The following is a 19,516-nucleotide window of genomic DNA, read 5'->3' on the forward strand; positions in this document are numbered from 1 at the left end:
AAAACTGTAAAAAGCCCTCTGAGAAAGCCCCCCTCTAACCTTTGATAGTAAGCTTTTCTGTAGTCTGCCTGTTGATGTATTTTCCGTTTGAACTGTGCACAACATGAAGAGACGGAACACTGGCGGCTTGTCACAATGCCCCCCGATGACATCACAATAGCGCTGCTGCCTAGAAAACAAGCTGCGCAGAAGAAGTTGTTCTTTGGGTGGGAGGGTGGGCTAGTGGAAGGAGGGGGCAATCTCTTTTTTTCCCGGGTGGTAGGGGGATGACAGGAGAAGGGAAGCGGGTGGTGAGAAAGGTACAGAGGGCAGGGTTTGGGGGCTGGGAAGGAAAGGGAAAAGATTAGGGTTTGGGGATGATGAAAGGGCTTTCTACGGGTAAGGATGGCAAAGGGTGGCAGTGACGGAAAGTCAGGCAACCTGTCCTGTCCGTCTTTTTGTATCGTGAATTGGAAAGACTGCAAGGGGGAGGGGAGTTGCTTGCGCCCTAAAGGAGGAGTTATTCAGATTCATTGCAGTGGGCGGCGGCTGCAAAACGCACCATTCTTCTTGTTTTGGCTCTGCAAAGCAGCCTTTTCAAGGGTTGGCTTGGGTGACAAAATGTCTTGTGTAGGCGTGGGTTTGTCTCCCTCTCGCTCTCTCTCCCTAAGATGTGTCCGGCATAGGCCAGGGTGCCACTCGAGGCCCAAACCAATTCTGGTTATCGCTTCTCGGCCTTTTGGCTAAGATCAAGTGTAGTATCTGTTCTTATCAGTTTAATATCTGATACGTCCCCTATCTGGGGACCATATATTAAATGGATTTTTAGAACAGGGAGATGGAAAAAGAGCTTGCTCTGTCCACTCCACGCATTGACCTGGTATTGCAGTACCTCCAGGAACGGTGCACCCCTTCTTAACCCAGTTTCCAAAAGCAGAACTCAATTCACCTGATTCATATTAGCCCGATTTAATGAATTGGAAGAAAGCATACGTCTTCATATGCACCTCAATTTGGCCCATTCACTTTTCACACTTCCTCCTTTTGTTTTTTATCTTTCACACTTTTGACTTTCTTTATTCATCCAAATAGCAAACTCATCACCACTCAACCTGACCAACTCGGCTATGTCCCCGTGCTGCAGTTCTCTGTCTTATCTAGATCATTTGCAATTGAATGGAATAGATCCCTTTTGGACAAAGTGGATTCACCTGCTGCTGCAGTGACCACAGGTGTGATAACATCTAGAATTGGCATCTGGTGCGATCTCTCCGCTTCCACTCCAAAGAAAGTTACCTGTTTATTCCTATCATGCATTGGTTTTTGGGGTTTTCTTTGAGTAATGATGATCTCTTTAGTAGTCTGTTGGCGCCCTCTCCTGGAGGAATAGTTTGCTTGCTCTTGGACATTCTAAAAGAGAGGTCATGATAGACATTGAGCTTCTGAGCTCAATTGGGGAAAGTCATGGGTGATGAATGTTTGCAACCTACTGCGAAGCCTCATACCGCAATATAAGGAACGTCAAATACTAAGAAAGGGCGGCCTATGAAAGAATTACTACTTTCAATAAGTACACTTAAACGGCTAATTGGGAATAGAAAAACTGTAAAAAGCCCTCTGAGAAAGCCCCCCTCTAACCTTTGATAGTAAGCTTTTCTGTAGTCTGCCTGTTGATGTATTTTCCGTTTGAACTGTGCACAACATGAAGAGACGGAACACTGGCGGCTTGTCACAATGCCCCCCGATGACATCACAATAGCGCTGCTGCCTAGAAAACAAGCTGCGCAGAAGAAGTTGTTCTTTGGGTGGGAGGGTGGGCTAGTGGAAGGAGGGGGCAATCTCTTTTTTTCCCGGGTGGTAGGGGGATGACAGGAGAAGGGAAGCGGGTGGTGAGAAAGGTACAGAGGGCAGGGTTTGGGGGCTGGGAAGGAAAGGGAAAAGATTAGGGTTTGGGGATGATGAAAGGGCTTTCTACGGGTAAGGATGGCAAAGGGTGGCAGTGACGGAAAGTCAGGCAACCTGTCCTGTCCGTCTTTTTGTATCGTGAATTGGAAAGACTGCAAGGGGGAGGGGAGTTGCTTGCGCCCTAAAGGAGGAGTTATTCAGATTCATTGCAGTGGGCGGCGGCTGCAAAACGCACCATTCTTCTTGTTTTGGCTCTGCAAAGCAGCCTTTTCAAGGGTTGGCTTGGGTGACAAAATGTCTTGTGTAGGCGTGGGTTTGTCTCCCTCTCGCTCTCTCTCCCTAAGATGTGTCCGGCATAGGCCAGGGTGCCACTCGAGGCCCAAACCAATTCTGGTTATCGCTTCTCGGCCTTTTGGCTAAGATCAAGTGTAGTATCTGTTCTTATCAGTTTAATATCTGATACGTCCCCTATCTGGGGACCATATATTAAATGGATTTTTAGAACAGGGAGATGGAAAAAGAGCTTGCTCTGTCCACTCCACGCATTGACCTGGTATTGCAGTACCTCCAGGAACGGTGCACCCCTTCTTAACCCAGTTTCCAAAAGCAGAACTCAATTCACCTGATTCATATTAGCCCGATTTAATGAATTGGAAGAAAGCATACGTCTTCATATGCACCTCAATTTGGCCCATTCACTTTTCACACTTCCTCCTTTTGTTTTTTATCTTTCACACTTTTGACTTTCTTTATTCATCCAAATAGCAAACTCATCACCACTCAACCTGACCAACTCGGCTATGTCCCCGTGCTGCAGTTCTCTGTCTTATCTAGATCATTTGCAATTGAATGGAATAGATCCCTTTTGGACAAAGTGGATTCACCTGCTGCTGCAGTGACCACAGGTGTGATAACATCTAGAATTGGCATCTGGTGCGATCTCTCCGCTTCCACTCCAAAGAAAGTTACCTGTTTATTCCTATCATGCATTGGTTTTTGGGGTTTTCTTTGAGTAATGATGATCTCTTTAGTAGTCTGTTGGCGCCCTCTCCTGGAGGAATAGTTTGCTTGCTCTTGGACATTCTAAAAGAGAGGTCATGATAGACATTGAGCTTCTGAGCTCAATTGGGGAAAGTCATGGGTGATGAATGTTTGCAACCTACTGCGAAGCCTCATACCGCAATATAAGGAACGTCAAATACTAAGAAAGGGCGGCCTATGAAAGAATTACTACTTTCAATAAGTACACTTAAACGGCTAATTGGGAATAGAAAAACTGTAAAAAGCCCTCTGAGAAAGCCCCCCTCTAACCTTTGATAGTAAGCTTTTCTGTAGTCTGCCTGTTGATGTATTTTCCGTTTGAACTGTGCACAACATGAAGAGACGGAACACTGGCGGCTTGTCACAATGCCCCCCGATGACATCACAATAGCGCTGCTGCCTAGAAAACAAGCTGCGCAGAAGAAGTTGTTCTTTGGGTGGGAGGGTGGGCTAGTGGAAGGAGGGGGCAATCTCTTTTTTTCCCGGGTGGTAGGGGGATGACAGGAGAAGGGAAGCGGGTGGTGAGAAAGGTACAGAGGGCAGGGTTTGGGGGCTGGGAAGGAAAGGGAAAAGATTAGGGTTTGGGGATGATGAAAGGGCTTTCTACGGGTAAGGATGGCAAAGGGTGGCAGTGACGGAAAGTCAGGCAACCTGTCCTGTCCGTCTTTTTGTATCGTGAATTGGAAAGACTGCAAGGGGGAGGGGAGTTGCTTGCGCCCTAAAGGAGGAGTTATTCAGATTCATTGCAGTGGGCGGCGGCTGCAAAACGCACCATTCTTCTTGTTTTGGCTCTGCAAAGCAGCCTTTTCAAGGGTTGGCTTGGGTGACAAAATGTCTTGTGTAGGCGTGGGTTTTGTCTCCCTCTCGCTCTCTCTCCCTAAGATGTGTCCGGCATAGGCCAGGGTGCCACTCGAGGCCCAAACCAATTCTGGTTATCGCTTCTCGGCCTTTTGGCTAAGATCAAGTGTAGTATCTGTTCTTATCAGTTTAATATCTGATACGTCCCCTATCTGGGGACCATATATTAAATGGATTTTTAGAACAGGGAGATGGAAAAAGAGCTTGCTCTGTCCACTCCACGCATTGACCTGGTATTGCAGTACCTCCAGGAACGGTGCACCCCTTCTTAACCCAGTTTCCAAAAGCAGAACTCAATTCACCTGATTCATATTAGCCCGATTTAATGAATTGGAAGAAAGCATACGTCTTCATATGCACCTCAATTTGGCCCATTCACTTTTCACACTTCCTCCTTTTGTTTTTTATCTTTCACACTTTTGACTTTCTTTATTCATCCAAATAGCAAACTCATCACCACTCAACCTGACCAACTCGGCTATGTCCCCGTGCTGCAGTTCTCTGTCTTATCTAGATCATTTGCAATTGAATGGAATAGATCCCTTTTGGACAAAGTGGATTCACCTGCTGCTGCAGTGACCACAGGTGTGATAACATCTAGAATTGGCATCTGGTGCGATCTCTCCGCTTCCACTCCAAAGAAAGTTACCTGTTTATTCCTATCATGCATTGGTTTTTGGGGTTTTCTTTGAGTAATGATGATCTCTTTAGTAGTCTGTTGGCGCCCTCTCCTGGAGGAATAGTTTGCTTGCTCTTGGACATTCTAAAAGAGAGGTCATGATAGACATTGAGCTTCTGAGCTCAATTGGGGAAAGTCATGGGTGATGAATGTTTGCAACCTACTGCGAAGCCTCATACCGCAATATAAGGAACGTCAAATACTAAGAAAGGGCGGCCTATGAAAGAATTACTACTTTCAATAAGTACACTTAAACGGCTAATTGGGAATAGAAAAACTGTAAAAAGCCCTCTGAGAAAGCCCCCCTCTAACCTTTGATAGTAAGCTTTTCTGTAGTCTGCCTGTTGATGTATTTTCCGTTTGAACTGTGCACAACATGAAGAGACGGAACACTGGCGGCTTGTCACAATGCCCCCCGATGACATCACAATAGCGCTGCTGCCTAGAAAACAAGCTGCGCAGAAGAAGTTGTTCTTTGGGTGGGAGGGTGGGCTAGTGGAAGGAGGGGGCAATCTCTTTTTTTCCCGGGTGGTAGGGGGATGACAGGAGAAGGGAAGCGGGTGGTGAGAAAGGTACAGAGGGCAGGGTTTGGGGGCTGGGAAGGAAAGGGAAAAGATTAGGGTTTGGGGATGATGAAAGGGCTTTCTACGGGTAAGGATGGCAAAGGGTGGCAGTGACGGAAAGTCAGGCAACCTGTCCTGTCCGTCTTTTTGTATCGTGAATTGGAAAGACTGCAAGGGGGAGGGGAGTTGCTTGCGCCCTAAAGGAGGAGTTATTCAGATTCATTGCAGTGGGCGGCGGCTGCAAAACGCACCATTCTTCTTGTTTTGGCTCTGCAAAGCAGCCTTTTCAAGGGTTGGCTTGGGTGACAAAATGTCTTGTGTAGGCGTGGGTTTGTCTCCCTCTCGCTCTCTCTCCCTAAGATGTGTCCGGCATAGGCCAGGGTGCCACTCGAGGCCCAAACCAATTCTGGTTATCGCTTCTCGGCCTTTTGGCTAAGATCAAGTGTAGTATCTGTTCTTATCAGTTTAATATCTGATACGTCCCCTATCTGGGGACCATATATTAAATGGATTTTTAGAACAGGGAGATGGAAAAAGAGCTTGCTCTGTCCACTCCACGCATTGACCTGGTATTGCAGTACCTCCAGGAACGGTGCACCCCTTCTTAACCCAGTTTCCAAAAGCAGAACTCAATTCACCTGATTCATATTAGCCCGATTTAATGAATTGGAAGAAAGCATACGTCTTCATATGCACCTCAATTTGGCCCATTCACTTTTCACACTTCCTCCTTTTGTTTTTTATCTTTCACACTTTTGACTTTCTTTATTCATCCAAATAGCAAACTCATCACCACTCAACCTGACCAACTCGGCTATGTCCCCGTGCTGCAGTTCTCTGTCTTATCTAGATCATTTGCAATTGAATGGAATAGATCCCTTTTGGACAAAGTGGATTCACCTGCTGCTGCAGTGACCACAGGTGTGATAACATCTAGAATTGGCATCTGGTGCGATCTCTCCGCTTCCACTCCAAAGAAAGTTACCTGTTTATTCCTATCATGCATTGGTTTTTGGGGTTTTCTTTGAGTAATGATGATCTCTTTAGTAGTCTGTTGGCGCCCTCTCCTGGAGGAATAGTTTGCTTGCTCTTGGACATTCTAAAAGAGAGGTCATGATAGACATTGAGCTTCTGAGCTCAATTGGGGAAAGTCATGGGTGATGAATGTTTGCAACCTACTGCGAAGCCTCATACCGCAATATAAGGAACGTCAAATACTAAGAAAGGGCGGCCTATGAAAGAATTACTACTTTCAATAAGTACACTTAAACGGCTAATTGGGAATAGAAAAACTGTAAAAAGCCCTCTGAGAAAGCCCCCCTCTAACCTTTGATAGTAAGCTTTTCTGTAGTCTGCCTGTTGATGTATTTTCCGTTTGAACTGTGCACAACATGAAGAGACGGAACACTGGCGGCTTGTCACAATGCCCCCCGATGACATCACAATAGCGCTGCTGCCTAGAAAACAAGCTGCGCAGAAGAAGTTGTTCTTTGGGTGGGAGGGTGGGCTAGTGGAAGGAGGGGGCAATCTCTTTTTTTCCCGGGTGGTAGGGGGATGACAGGAGAAGGGAAGCGGGTGGTGAGAAAGGTACAGAGGGCAGGGTTTGGGGGCTGGGAAGGAAAGGGAAAAGATTAGGGTTTGGGGATGATGAAAGGGCTTTCTACGGGTAAGGATGGCAAAGGGTGGCAGTGACGGAAAGTCAGGCAACCTGTCCTGTCCGTCTTTTTGTATCGTGAATTGGAAAGACTGCAAGGGGGAGGGGAGTTGCTTGCGCCCTAAAGGAGGAGTTATTCAGATTCATTGCAGTGGGCGGCGGCTGCAAAACGCACCATTCTTCTTGTTTTGGCTCTGCAAAGCAGCCTTTTCAAGGGTTGGCTTGGGTGACAAAATGTCTTGTGTAGGCGTGGGTTTGTCTCCCTCTCGCTCTCTCTCCCTAAGATGTGTCCGGCATAGGCCAGGGTGCCACTCGAGGCCCAAACCAATTCTGGTTATCGCTTCTCGGCCTTTTGGCTAAGATCAAGTGTAGTATCTGTTCTTATCAGTTTAATATCTGATACGTCCCCTATCTGGGGACCATATATTAAATGGATTTTTAGAACAGGGAGATGGAAAAAGAGCTTGCTCTGTCCACTCCACGCATTGACCTGGTATTGCAGTACCTCCAGGAACGGTGCACCCCTTCTTAACCCAGTTTCCAAAAGCAGAACTCAATTCACCTGATTCATATTAGCCCGATTTAATGAATTGGAAGAAAGCATACGTCTTCATATGCACCTCAATTTGGCCCATTCACTTTTCACACTTCCTCCTTTTGTTTTTTATCTTTCACACTTTTGACTTTCTTTATTCATCCAAATAGCAAACTCATCACCACTCAACCTGACCAACTCGGCTATGTCCCCGTGCTGCAGTTCTCTGTCTTATCTAGATCATTTGCAATTGAATGGAATAGATCCCTTTTGGACAAAGTGGATTCACCTGCTGCTGCAGTGACCACAGGTGTGATAACATCTAGAATTGGCATCTGGTGCGATCTCTCCGCTTCCACTCCAAAGAAAGTTACCTGTTTATTCCTATCATGCATTGGTTTTTGGGGTTTTCTTTGAGTAATGATGATCTCTTTAGTAGTCTGTTGGCGCCCTCTCCTGGAGGAATAGTTTGCTTGCTCTTGGACATTCTAAAAGAGAGGTCATGATAGACATTGAGCTTCTGAGCTCAATTGGGGAAAGTCATGGGTGATGAATGTTTGCAACCTACTGCGAAGCCTCATACCGCAATATAAGGAACGTCAAATACTAAGAAAGGGCGGCCTATGAAAGAATTACTACTTTCAATAAGTACACTTAAACGGCTAATTGGGAATAGAAAAACTGTAAAAAGCCCTCTGAGAAAGCCCCCCTCTAACCTTTGATAGTAAGCTTTTCTGTAGTCTGCCTGTTGATGTATTTTCCGTTTGAACTGTGCACAACATGAAGAGACGGAACACTGGCGGCTTGTCACAATGCCCCCCGATGACATCACAATAGCGCTGCTGCCTAGAAAACAAGCTGCGCAGAAGAAGTTGTTCTTTGGGTGGGAGGGTGGGCTAGTGGAAGGAGGGGGCAATCTCTTTTTTTCCCGGGTGGTAGGGGGATGACAGGAGAAGGGAAGCGGGTGGTGAGAAAGGTACAGAGGGCAGGGTTTGGGGGCTGGGAAGGAAAGGGAAAAGATTAGGGTTTGGGGATGATGAAAGGGCTTTCTACGGGTAAGGATGGCAAAGGGTGGCAGTGACGGAAAGTCAGGCAACCTGTCCTGTCCGTCTTTTTGTATCGTGAATTGGAAAGACTGCAAGGGGGAGGGGAGTTGCTTGCGCCCTAAAGGAGGAGTTATTCAGATTCATTGCAGTGGGCGGCGGCTGCAAAACGCACCATTCTTCTTGTTTTGGCTCTGCAAAGCAGCCTTTTCAAGGGTTGGCTTGGGTGACAAAATGTCTTGTGTAGGCGTGGGTTTGTCTCCCTCTCGCTCTCTCTCCCTAAGATGTGTCCGGCATAGGCCAGGGTGCCACTCGAGGCCCAAACCAATTCTGGTTATCGCTTCTCGGCCTTTTGGCTAAGATCAAGTGTAGTATCTGTTCTTATCAGTTTAATATCTGATACGTCCCCTATCTGGGGACCATATATTAAATGGATTTTTAGAACAGGGAGATGGAAAAAGAGCTTGCTCTGTCCACTCCACGCATTGACCTGGTATTGCAGTACCTCCAGGAACGGTGCACCCCTTCTTAACCCAGTTTCCAAAAGCAGAACTCAATTCACCTGATTCATATTAGCCCGATTTAATGAATTGGAAGAAAGCATACGTCTTCATATGCACCTCAATTTGGCCCATTCACTTTTCACACTTCCTCCTTTTGTTTTTTATCTTTCACACTTTTGACTTTCTTTATTCATCCAAATAGCAAACTCATCACCACTCAACCTGACCAACTCGGCTATGTCCCCGTGCTGCAGTTCTCTGTCTTATCTAGATCATTTGCAATTGAATGGAATAGATCCCTTTTGGACAAAGTGGATTCACCTGCTGCTGCAGTGACCACAGGTGTGATAACATCTAGAATTGGCATCTGGTGCGATCTCTCCGCTTCCACTCCAAAGAAAGTTACCTGTTTATTCCTATCATGCATTGGTTTTTGGGGTTTTCTTTGAGTAATGATGATCTCTTTAGTAGTCTGTTGGCGCCCTCTCCTGGAGGAATAGTTTGCTTGCTCTTGGACATTCTAAAAGAGAGGTCATGATAGACATTGAGCTTCTGAGCTCAATTGGGGAAAGTCATGGGTGATGAATGTTTGCAACCTACTGCGAAGCCTCATACCGCAATATAAGGAACGTCAAATACTAAGAAAGGGCGGCCTATGAAAGAATTACTACTTTCAATAAGTACACTTAAACGGCTAATTGGGAATAGAAAAACTGTAAAAAGCCCTCTGAGAAAGCCCCCCTCTAACCTTTGATAGTAAGCTTTTCTGTAGTCTGCCTGTTGATGTATTTTCCGTTTGAACTGTGCACAACATGAAGAGACGGAACACTGGCGGCTTGTCACAATGCCCCCCGATGACATCACAATAGCGCTGCTGCCTAGAAAACAAGCTGCGCAGAAGAAGTTGTTCTTTGGGTGGGAGGGTGGGCTAGTGGAAGGAGGGGGCAATCTCTTTTTTTCCCGGGTGGTAGGGGGATGACAGGAGAAGGGAAGCGGGTGGTGAGAAAGGTACAGAGGGCAGGGTTTGGGGGCTGGGAAGGAAAGGGAAAAGATTAGGGTTTGGGGATGATGAAAGGGCTTTCTACGGGTAAGGATGGCAAAGGGTGGCAGTGACGGAAAGTCAGGCAACCTGTCCTGTCCGTCTTTTTGTATCGTGAATTGGAAAGACTGCAAGGGGGAGGGGAGTTGCTTGCGCCCTAAAGGAGGAGTTATTCAGATTCATTGCAGTGGGCGGCGGCTGCAAAACGCACCATTCTTCTTGTTTTGGCTCTGCAAAGCAGCCTTTTCAAGGGTTGGCTTGGGTGACAAAATGTCTTGTGTAGGCGTGGGTTTGTCTCCCTCTCGCTCTCTCTCCCTAAGATGTGTCCGGCATAGGCCAGGGTGCCACTCGAGGCCCAAACCAATTCTGGTTATCGCTTCTCGGCCTTTTGGCTAAGATCAAGTGTAGTATCTGTTCTTATCAGTTTAATATCTGATACGTCCCCTATCTGGGGACCATATATTAAATGGATTTTTAGAACAGGGAGATGGAAAAAGAGCTTGCTCTGTCCACTCCACGCATTGACCTGGTATTGCAGTACCTCCAGGAACGGTGCACCCCTTCTTAACCCAGTTTCCAAAAGCAGAACTCAATTCACCTGATTCATATTAGCCCGATTTAATGAATTGGAAGAAAGCATACGTCTTCATATGCACCTCAATTTGGCCCATTCACTTTTCACACTTCCTCCTTTTGTTTTTTATCTTTCACACTTTTGACTTTCTTTATTCATCCAAATAGCAAACTCATCACCACTCAACCTGACCAACTCGGCTATGTCCCCGTGCTGCAGTTCTCTGTCTTATCTAGATCATTTGCAATTGAATGGAATAGATCCCTTTTGGACAAAGTGGATTCACCTGCTGCTGCAGTGACCACAGGTGTGATAACATCTAGAATTGGCATCTGGTGCGATCTCTCCGCTTCCACTCCAAAGAAAGTTACCTGTTTATTCCTATCATGCATTGGTTTTTGGGGTTTTCTTTGAGTAATGATGATCTCTTTAGTAGTCTGTTGGCGCCCTCTCCTGGAGGAATAGTTTGCTTGCTCTTGGACATTCTAAAAGAGAGGTCATGATAGACATTGAGCTTCTGAGCTCAATTGGGGAAAGTCATGGGTGATGAATGTTTGCAACCTACTGCGAAGCCTCATACCGCAATATAAGGAACGTCAAATACTAAGAAAGGGCGGCCTATGAAAGAATTACTACTTTCAATAAGTACACTTAAACGGCTAATTGGGAATAGAAAAACTGTAAAAAGCCCTCTGAGAAAGCCCCCCTCTAACCTTTGATAGTAAGCTTTTCTGTAGTCTGCCTGTTGATGTATTTTCCGTTTGAACTGTGCACAACATGAAGAGACGGAACACTGGCGGCTTGTCACAATGCCCCCCGATGACATCACAATAGCGCTGCTGCCTAGAAAACAAGCTGCGCAGAAGAAGTTGTTCTTTGGGTGGGAGGGTGGGCTAGTGGAAGGAGGGGGCAATCTCTTTTTTTCCCGGGTGGTAGGGGGATGACAGGAGAAGGGAAGCGGGTGGTGAGAAAGGTACAGAGGGCAGGGTTTGGGGGCTGGGAAGGAAAGGGAAAAGATTAGGGTTTGGGGATGATGAAAGGGCTTTCTACGGGTAAGGATGGCAAAGGGTGGCAGTGACGGAAAGTCAGGCAACCTGTCCTGTCCGTCTTTTTGTATCGTGAATTGGAAAGACTGCAAGGGGGAGGGGAGTTGCTTGCGCCCTAAAGGAGGAGTTATTCAGATTCATTGCAGTGGGCGGCGGCTGCAAAACGCACCATTCTTCTTGTTTTGGCTCTGCAAAGCAGCCTTTTCAAGGGTTGGCTTGGGTGACAAAATGTCTTGTGTAGGCGTGGGTTTGTCTCCCTCTCGCTCTCTCTCCCTAAGATGTGTCCGGCATAGGCCAGGGTGCCACTCGAGGCCCAAACCAATTCTGGTTATCGCTTCTCGGCCTTTTGGCTAAGATCAAGTGTAGTATCTGTTCTTATCAGTTTAATATCTGATACGTCCCCTATCTGGGGACCATATATTAAATGGATTTTTAGAACAGGGAGATGGAAAAAGAGCTTGCTCTGTCCACTCCACGCATTGACCTGGTATTGCAGTACCTCCAGGAACGGTGCACCCCTTCTTAACCCAGTTTCCAAAAGCAGAACTCAATTCACCTGATTCATATTAGCCCGATTTAATGAATTGGAAGAAAGCATACGTCTTCATATGCACCTCAATTTGGCCCATTCACTTTTCACACTTCCTCCTTTTGTTTTTTATCTTTCACACTTTTGACTTTCTTTATTCATCCAAATAGCAAACTCATCACCACTCAACCTGACCAACTCGGCTATGTCCCCGTGCTGCAGTTCTCTGTCTTATCTAGATCATTTGCAATTGAATGGAATAGATCCCTTTTGGACAAAGTGGATTCACCTGCTGCTGCAGTGACCACAGGTGTGATAACATCTAGAATTGGCATCTGGTGCGATCTCTCCGCTTCCACTCCAAAGAAAGTTACCTGTTTATTCCTATCATGCATTGGTTTTTGGGGTTTTCTTTGAGTAATGATGATCTCTTTAGTAGTCTGTTGGCGCCCTCTCCTGGAGGAATAGTTTGCTTGCTCTTGGACATTCTAAAAGAGAGGTCATGATAGACATTGAGCTTCTGAGCTCAATTGGGGAAAGTCATGGGTGATGAATGTTTGCAACCTACTGCGAAGCCTCATACCGCAATATAAGGAACGTCAAATACTAAGAAAGGGCGGCCTATGAAAGAATTACTACTTTCAATAAGTACACTTAAACGGCTAATTGGGAATAGAAAAACTGTAAAAAGCCCTCTGAGAAAGCCCCCCTCTAACCTTTGATAGTAAGCTTTTCTGTAGTCTGCCTGTTGATGTATTTTCCGTTTGAACTGTGCACAACATGAAGAGACGGAACACTGGCGGCTTGTCACAATGCCCCCCGATGACATCACAATAGCGCTGCTGCCTAGAAAACAAGCTGCGCAGAAGAAGTTGTTCTTTGGGTGGGAGGGTGGGCTAGTGGAAGGAGGGGGCAATCTCTTTTTTTCCCGGGTGGTAGGGGGATGACAGGAGAAGGGAAGCGGGTGGTGAGAAAGGTACAGAGGGCAGGGTTTGGGGGCTGGGAAGGAAAGGGAAAAGATTAGGGTTTGGGGATGATGAAAGGGCTTTCTACGGGTAAGGATGGCAAAGGGTGGCAGTGACGGAAAGTCAGGCAACCTGTCCTGTCCGTCTTTTTGTATCGTGAATTGGAAAGACTGCAAGGGGGAGGGGAGTTGCTTGCGCCCTAAAGGAGGAGTTATTCAGATTCATTGCAGTGGGCGGCGGCTGCAAAACGCACCATTCTTCTTGTTTTGGCTCTGCAAAGCAGCCTTTTCAAGGGTTGGCTTGGGTGACAAAATGTCTTGTGTAGGCGTGGGTTTGTCTCCCTCTCGCTCTCTCTCCCTAAGATGTGTCCGGCATAGGCCAGGGTGCCACTCGAGGCCCAAACCAATTCTGGTTATCGCTTCTCGGCCTTTTGGCTAAGATCAAGTGTAGTATCTGTTCTTATCAGTTTAATATCTGATACGTCCCCTATCTGGGGACCATATATTAAATGGATTTTTAGAACAGGGAGATGGAAAAAGAGCTTGCTCTGTCCACTCCACGCATTGACCTGGTATTGCAGTACCTCCAGGAACGGTGCACCCCTTCTTAACCCAGTTTCCAAAAGCAGAACTCAATTCACCTGATTCATATTAGCCCGATTTAATGAATTGGAAGAAAGCATACGTCTTCATATGCACCTCAATTTGGCCCATTCACTTTTCACACTTCCTCCTTTTGTTTTTTATCTTTCACACTTTTGACTTTCTTTATTCATCCAAATAGCAAACTCATCACCACTCAACCTGACCAACTCGGCTATGTCCCCGTGCTGCAGTTCTCTGTCTTATCTAGATCATTTGCAATTGAATGGAATAGATCCCTTTTGGACAAAGTGGATTCACCTGCTGCTGCAGTGACCACAGGTGTGATAACATCTAGAATTGGCATCTGGTGCGATCTCTCCGCTTCCACTCCAAAGAAAGTTACCTGTTTATTCCTATCATGCATTGGTTTTTGGGGTTTTCTTTGAGTAATGATGATCTCTTTAGTAGTCTGTTGGCGCCCTCTCCTGGAGGAATAGTTTGCTTGCTCTTGGACATTCTAAAAGAGAGGTCATGATAGACATTGAGCTTCTGAGCTCAATTGGGGAAAGTCATGGGTGATGAATGTTTGCAACCTACTGCGAAGCCTCATACCGCAATATAAGGAACGTCAAATACTAAGAAAGGGCGGCCTATGAAAGAATTACTACTTTCAATAAGTACACTTAAACGGCTAATTGGGAATAGAAAAACTGTAAAAAGCCCTCTGAGAAAGCCCCCCTCTAACCTTTGATAGTAAGCTTTTCTGTAGTCTGCCTGTTGATGTATTTTCCGTTTGAACTGTGCACAACATGAAGAGACGGAACACTGGCGGCTTGTCACAATGCCCCCCGATGACATCACAATAGCGCTGCTGCCTAGAAAACAAGCTGCGCAGAAGAAGTTGTTCTTTGGGTGGGAGGGTGGGCTAGTGGAAGGAGGGGGCAATCTCTTTTTTTCCCGGGTGGTAGGGGGATGACAGGAGAAGGGAAGCGGGTGGTGAGAAAGGTACAGAGGGCAGGGTTTGGGGGCTGGGAAGGAAAGGGAAAAGATTAGGGTTTGGGGATGATGAAAGGGCTTTCTACGGGTAAGGATGGCAAAGGGTGGCAGTGACGGAAAGTCAGGCAACCTGTCCTGTCCGTCTTTTTGTATCGTGAATTGGAAAGACTGCAAGGGGGAGGGGAGTTGCTTGCGCCCTAAAGGAGGAGTTATTCAGATTCATTGCAGTGGGCGGCGGCTGCAAAACGCACCATTCTTCTTGTTTTGGCTCTGCAAAGCAGCCTTTTCAAGGGTTGGCTTGGGTGACAAAATGTCTTGTGTAGGCGTGGGTTTGTCTCCCTCTCGCTCTCTCTCCCTAAGATGTGTCCGGCATAGGCCAGGGTGCCACTCGAGGCCCAAACCAATTCTGGTTATCGCTTCTCGGCCTTTTGGCTAAGATCAAGTGTAGTATCGTTCGAAAAGGTGGTTTAAGGCTCCGGCCACCTTAGTACAATGATGCAATGCACACTGGAAGGTTGCGCTTGTTAGTACTTTGGGAGGATAGTATATCCATCTAGAGGAAACCATGGCCCTACCAGGATCGAGGCTATTAGACTGAGTAAGTGTGGGGGTTATGGTGCAATGTGCCCCAGGAATGGACACCCTGGAGGGAGTCTGAACTTGCTAGGTTGGGACCCTGGTAAGCCTCAGACTCTGTCGCACGCCGCGCCTTGCCTATTCATACTTTCCAAGCATATTGCCCTATCCCGGCCTTCTGGCTAAGAAGGGAAATTTTTATAATCCCGGTCGGAGGTCCGGTCAGCTTTGGGCTGAGAAACCAACACCCGGTTGGAGGTCCGGGGCAGCTTTGGCTGAGAAACCAACACCCGGTTGGAGGTCCGGTTAGCCTTGGGCTGAGAAACCAACACCCGGTTGGAGGTCCGGTCAGCCTTGGGCTGAGAAACCAACACCCGGTTGGAGGTCCGGTCAGCCTTGTGCTGAGAAACCAACACCGGTTGACGGTCCGGGCAGTCTCGGCTGCGAAACCAACGACTAGTAGCTCCCTACTCCACTTGGGTAAGATGCCTCGGTGGACGCTGGGAGCAACAACAAGGCTCAACCAGGCTTCGGCTTGGGGGAGCACCGAAGATCCCTGACCCTCGCTGTGGCCTTCTGGCTCGGAGGGACGGGGTTGATTTTTGGGGATCCTCTTCTCACGGAGGGGTCCACACGAATCCTAGCCTTTGCACTGTTTTTGGTGTGACTTCGGTCATGCATTTTTGCGGTGCTTTGGAAAGCTTCATTAAATAAAAAAAAAAAAAATCTGTTCTTATCAGTTTAATATCTGATACGTCCCCTATCTGGGGACCATATATTAAATGGATTTTTAGAACAGGGAGATGGAAAAAGAGCTTGCTCTGTCCACTCCACGCATTGACCTGGTATTGCAGTACCTCCAGGAACGGTGCACCCCTTCTTAACCCAGTTTCCAAAAGCAGAACTCAATTCACCTGATTCATATTAGCCCGATTTAATGAATTGGAAGAAAGCATACGTCTTCATATGCACCTCAATTTGGCCCATTCACTTTTCACACTTCCTCCTTTTGTTTTTTATCTTTCACACTTTTGACTTTCTTTATTCATCCAAATAGCAAACTCATCACCACTCAACCTGACCAACTCGGCTATGTCCCCGTGCTGCAGTTCTCTGTCTTATCTAGATCATTTGCAATTGAATGGAATAGATCCCTTTTGGACAAAGTGGATTCACCTGCTGCTGCAGTGACCACAGGTGTGATAACATCTAGAATTGGCATCTGGTGCGATCTCTCCGCTTCCACTCCAAAGAAAGTTACCTGTTTATTCCTATCATGCATTGGTTTTTGGGGTTTTCTTTGAGTAATGATGATCTCTTTAGTAGTCTGTTGGCGCCCTCTCCTGGAGGAATAGTTTGCTTGCTCTTGGACATTCTAAAAGAGAGGTCATGATAGACATTGAGCTTCTGAGCTCAATTGGGGAAAGTCATGGGTGATGAATGTTTGCAACCTACTGCGAAGCCTCATACCGCAATATAAGGAACGTCAAATACTAAGAAAGGGCGGCCTATGAAAGAATTACTACTTTCAATAAGTACACTTAAACGGCTAATTGGGAATAGAAAAACTGTAAAAAGCCCTCTGAGAAAGCCCCCCTCTAACCTTTGATAGTAAGCTTTTCTGTAGTCTGCCTGTTGATGTATTTTCCGTTTGAACTGTGCACAACATGAAGAGACGGAACACTGGCGGCTTGTCACAATGCCCCCCGATGACATCACAATAGCGCTGCTGCCTAGAAAACAAGCTGCGCAGAAGAAGTTGTTCTTTGGGTGGGAGGGTGGGCTAGTGGAAGGAGGGGGCAATCTCTTTTTTTCCCGGGTGGTAGGGGGATGACAGGAGAAGGGAAGCGGGTGGTGAGAAAGGTACAGAGGGCAGGGTTTGGGGGCTGGGAAGGAAAGGGAAAAGATTAGGGTTTGGGGATGATGAAAGGGCTTTCTACGGGTAAGGATGGCAAAGGGTGGCAGTGACGGAAAGTCAGGCAACCTGTCCTGTCCGTCTTTTTGTATCGTGAATTGGAAAGACTGCAAGGGGGAGGGGAGTTGCTTGCGCCCTAAAGGAGGAGTTATTCAGATTCATTGCAGTGGGCGGCGGCTGCAAAACGCACCATTCTTCTTGTTTTGGCTCTGCAAAGCAGCCTTTTCAAGGGTTGGCTTGGGTGACAAAATGTCTTGTGTAGGCGTGGGTTTGTCTCCCTCTCGCTCTCTCTCCCTAAGATGTGTCCGGCATAGGCCAGGGTGCCACTCGAGGCCCAAACCAATTCTGGTTATCGCTTCTCGGCCTTTTGGCTAAGATCAAGTGTAGTATCTGTTCTTATCAGTTTAATATCTGATACGTCCCCTATCTGGGGACCATATATTAAATGGATTTTTAGAACAGGGAGATGGAAAAAGAGCTTGCTCTGTCCACTCCACGCATTGACCTGGTATTGCAGTACCTCCAGGAACGGTGCACCCCTTCTTAACCCAGTTTCCAAAAGCAGAACTCAATTCACCTGATTCATATTAGCCCGATTTAATGAATTGGAAGAAAGCATACGTCTTCATATGCACCTCAATTTGGCCCATTCACTTTTCACACTTCCTCCTTTTGTTTTTTATCTTTCACACTTTTGACTTTCTTTATTCATCCAAATAGCAAACTCATCACCACTCAACCTGACCAACTCGGCTATGTCCCCGTGCTGCAGTTCTCTGTCTTATCTAGATCATTTGCAATTGAATGGAATAGATCCCTTTTGGACAAAGTGGATTCACCTGCTGCTGCAGTGACCACAGGTGTGATAACATCTAGAATTGGCATCTGGTGCGATCTCTCCGCTTCCACTCCAAAGAAAGTTACCTGTTTATTCCTATCATGCATTGGTTTTTGGGGTTTTCTTTGAGTAATGATGATCTCTTTAGTAGTCTGTTGGCGCCCTCTCCTGGAGGAATAGTTTGCTTGCTCTTGGACATTCTAAAAGAGAGGTCATGATAGACATTGAGCTTCTGAGCTCAATTGGGGAAAGTCATGGGTGATGAATGTTTGCAACCTACTGCGAAGCCTCATACCGCAATATAAGGAACGTCAAATACTAAGAAAGGGCGGCCTATGAAAGAATTACTACTTTCAATAAGTACACTTAAACGGCTAATTGGGAATAGAAAAACTGTAAAAAGCCCTCTGAGAAAGCCCCCCTCTAACCTTTGATAGTAAGCTTTTCTGTAGTCTGCCTGTTGATGTATTTTCCGTTTGAACTGTGCACAACATGAAGAGACGGAACACTGGCGGCTTGTCACAATGCCCCCCGATGACATCACAATAGCGCTGCTGCCTAGAAAACAAGCTGCGCAGAAGAAGTTGTTCTTTGGGTGGGAGGGTGGGCTAGTGGAAGGAGGGGGCAATCTCTTTTTTTCCCGGGTGGTAGGGGGATGACAGGAGAAGGGAAGCGGGTGGTGAGAAAGGTACAGAGGGCAGGGTTTGGGGGCTGGGAAGGAAAGGGAAAAGATTAGGGTTTGGGGATGATGAAAGGGCTTTCTACGGGTAAGGATGGCAAAGGGTGGCAGTGACGGAAAGTCAGGCAACCTGTCCTGTCCGTCTTTTTGTATCGTGAATTGGAAAGACTGCAAGGGGGAGGGGAGTTGCTTGCGCCCTAAAGGAGGAGTTATTCAGATTCATTGCAGTGGGCGGCGGCTGCAAAACGCACCATTCTTCTTGTTTTGGCTCTGCAAAGCAGCCTTTTCAAGGGTTGGCTTGGGTGACAAAATGTCTTGTGTAGGCGTGGGTTTGTCTCCCTCTCGCTCTCTCTCCCTAAGATGTGTCCGGCATAGGCCAGGGTGCCACTCGAGGCCCAAACCAATTCTGGTTATCGCTTCTCGGCCTTTTGGCTAAGATCAAGTGTAGTATCTGTTCTTATCAGTTTAATATCTGATACGTCCCCTATCTGGGGACCATATATTAAATGGATTTTTAGAACAGGGAGATGGAAAAAGAGCTTGCTCTGTCCACTCCACGCATTGACCTGGTATTGCAGTACCTCCAGGAACGGTGCACCCCTTCTTAACCCAGTTTCCAAAAGCAGAACTCAATTCACCTGATTCATATTAGCCCGATTTAATGAATTGGAAGAAAGCATACGTCTTCATATGCACCTCAATTTGGCCCATTCACTTTTCACACTTCCTCCTTTTGTTTTTTATCTTTCACACTTTTGACTTTCTTTATTCATCCAAATAGCAAACTCATCACCACTCAACCTGACCAACTCGGCTATGTCCCCGTGCTGCAGTTCTCTGTCTTATCTAGATCATTTGCAATTGAATGGAATAGATCCCTTTTGGACAAAGTGGATTCACCTGCTGCTGCAGTGACCACAGGTGTGATAACATCTAGAATTGGCATCTGGTGCGATCTCTCCGCTTCCACTCCAAAGAAAGTTACCTGTTTATTCCTATCATGCATTGGTTTTTG

General features: G+C 46.7%; 11 non-coding genes and 2 pseudogenes across 11 annotated transcripts; all 13 read left to right on the top strand.

Moving 5' to 3' along the window:
• The first annotated feature begins 702 nt into the window (after nt 1-702).
• On the top strand, nt 703-893 carry LOC142281611 (U2 spliceosomal RNA). The gene has a single exon (XR_012743666.1). It is a non-coding gene; the product is annotated as a U2 spliceosomal RNA (small nuclear RNA).
• A 1,387-nt stretch (nt 894-2,280) lies between these two features.
• Nucleotides 2,281-2,471, top strand: LOC142281622 (U2 spliceosomal RNA). The gene has a single exon (XR_012743677.1). It is a non-coding gene; the product is annotated as a U2 spliceosomal RNA (small nuclear RNA).
• A 1,388-nt stretch (nt 2,472-3,859) lies between these two features.
• On the top strand, nt 3,860-4,050 carry LOC142281627 (U2 spliceosomal RNA). The gene has a single exon (XR_012743680.1). It is a non-coding gene; the product is annotated as a U2 spliceosomal RNA (small nuclear RNA).
• Nucleotides 4,051-5,437: 1,387 nt separating this feature from the next.
• On the top strand, nt 5,438-5,628 carry LOC142281628 (U2 spliceosomal RNA). The gene has a single exon (XR_012743681.1). It is a non-coding gene; the product is annotated as a U2 spliceosomal RNA (small nuclear RNA).
• A 1,387-nt stretch (nt 5,629-7,015) lies between these two features.
• LOC142281629 (U2 spliceosomal RNA) lies at nt 7,016-7,206 on the top strand. The gene has a single exon (XR_012743682.1). It is a non-coding gene; the product is annotated as a U2 spliceosomal RNA (small nuclear RNA).
• A 1,387-nt stretch (nt 7,207-8,593) lies between these two features.
• Nucleotides 8,594-8,784, top strand: LOC142281612 (U2 spliceosomal RNA). Its single transcript, XR_012743667.1, has one exon. It is a non-coding gene; the product is annotated as a U2 spliceosomal RNA (small nuclear RNA).
• Nucleotides 8,785-10,171: 1,387 nt separating this feature from the next.
• LOC142281613 (U2 spliceosomal RNA) lies at nt 10,172-10,362 on the top strand. The gene has a single exon (XR_012743668.1). It is a non-coding gene; the product is annotated as a U2 spliceosomal RNA (small nuclear RNA).
• Nucleotides 10,363-11,749: 1,387 nt separating this feature from the next.
• Nucleotides 11,750-11,940, top strand: LOC142281614 (U2 spliceosomal RNA). Its single transcript, XR_012743669.1, has one exon. It is a non-coding gene; the product is annotated as a U2 spliceosomal RNA (small nuclear RNA).
• A 1,387-nt stretch (nt 11,941-13,327) lies between these two features.
• Nucleotides 13,328-13,518, top strand: LOC142281615 (U2 spliceosomal RNA). The gene has a single exon (XR_012743670.1). It is a non-coding gene; the product is annotated as a U2 spliceosomal RNA (small nuclear RNA).
• Nucleotides 13,519-14,905: 1,387 nt separating this feature from the next.
• Nucleotides 14,906-15,047, top strand: LOC142281626 (U2 spliceosomal RNA; annotated as a pseudogene).
• A 697-nt stretch (nt 15,048-15,744) lies between these two features.
• Nucleotides 15,745-15,948, top strand: LOC142281625 (U2 spliceosomal RNA; annotated as a pseudogene).
• Nucleotides 15,949-17,335: 1,387 nt separating this feature from the next.
• On the top strand, nt 17,336-17,526 carry LOC142281616 (U2 spliceosomal RNA). The gene has a single exon (XR_012743671.1). It is a non-coding gene; the product is annotated as a U2 spliceosomal RNA (small nuclear RNA).
• A 1,387-nt stretch (nt 17,527-18,913) lies between these two features.
• LOC142281617 (U2 spliceosomal RNA) lies at nt 18,914-19,104 on the top strand. Its single transcript, XR_012743672.1, has one exon. It is a non-coding gene; the product is annotated as a U2 spliceosomal RNA (small nuclear RNA).
• Nucleotides 19,105-19,516: the final 412 nt, after the last annotated feature.

The sequence above is a fragment of the Anomaloglossus baeobatrachus genome, unplaced genomic scaffold (genome assembly GCF_048569485.1).
Source record: "Anomaloglossus baeobatrachus isolate aAnoBae1 unplaced genomic scaffold, aAnoBae1.hap1 Scaffold_4779, whole genome shotgun sequence".
NCBI classification, from domain to species: domain Eukaryota; kingdom Metazoa; phylum Chordata; class Amphibia; order Anura; family Aromobatidae; genus Anomaloglossus; species Anomaloglossus baeobatrachus.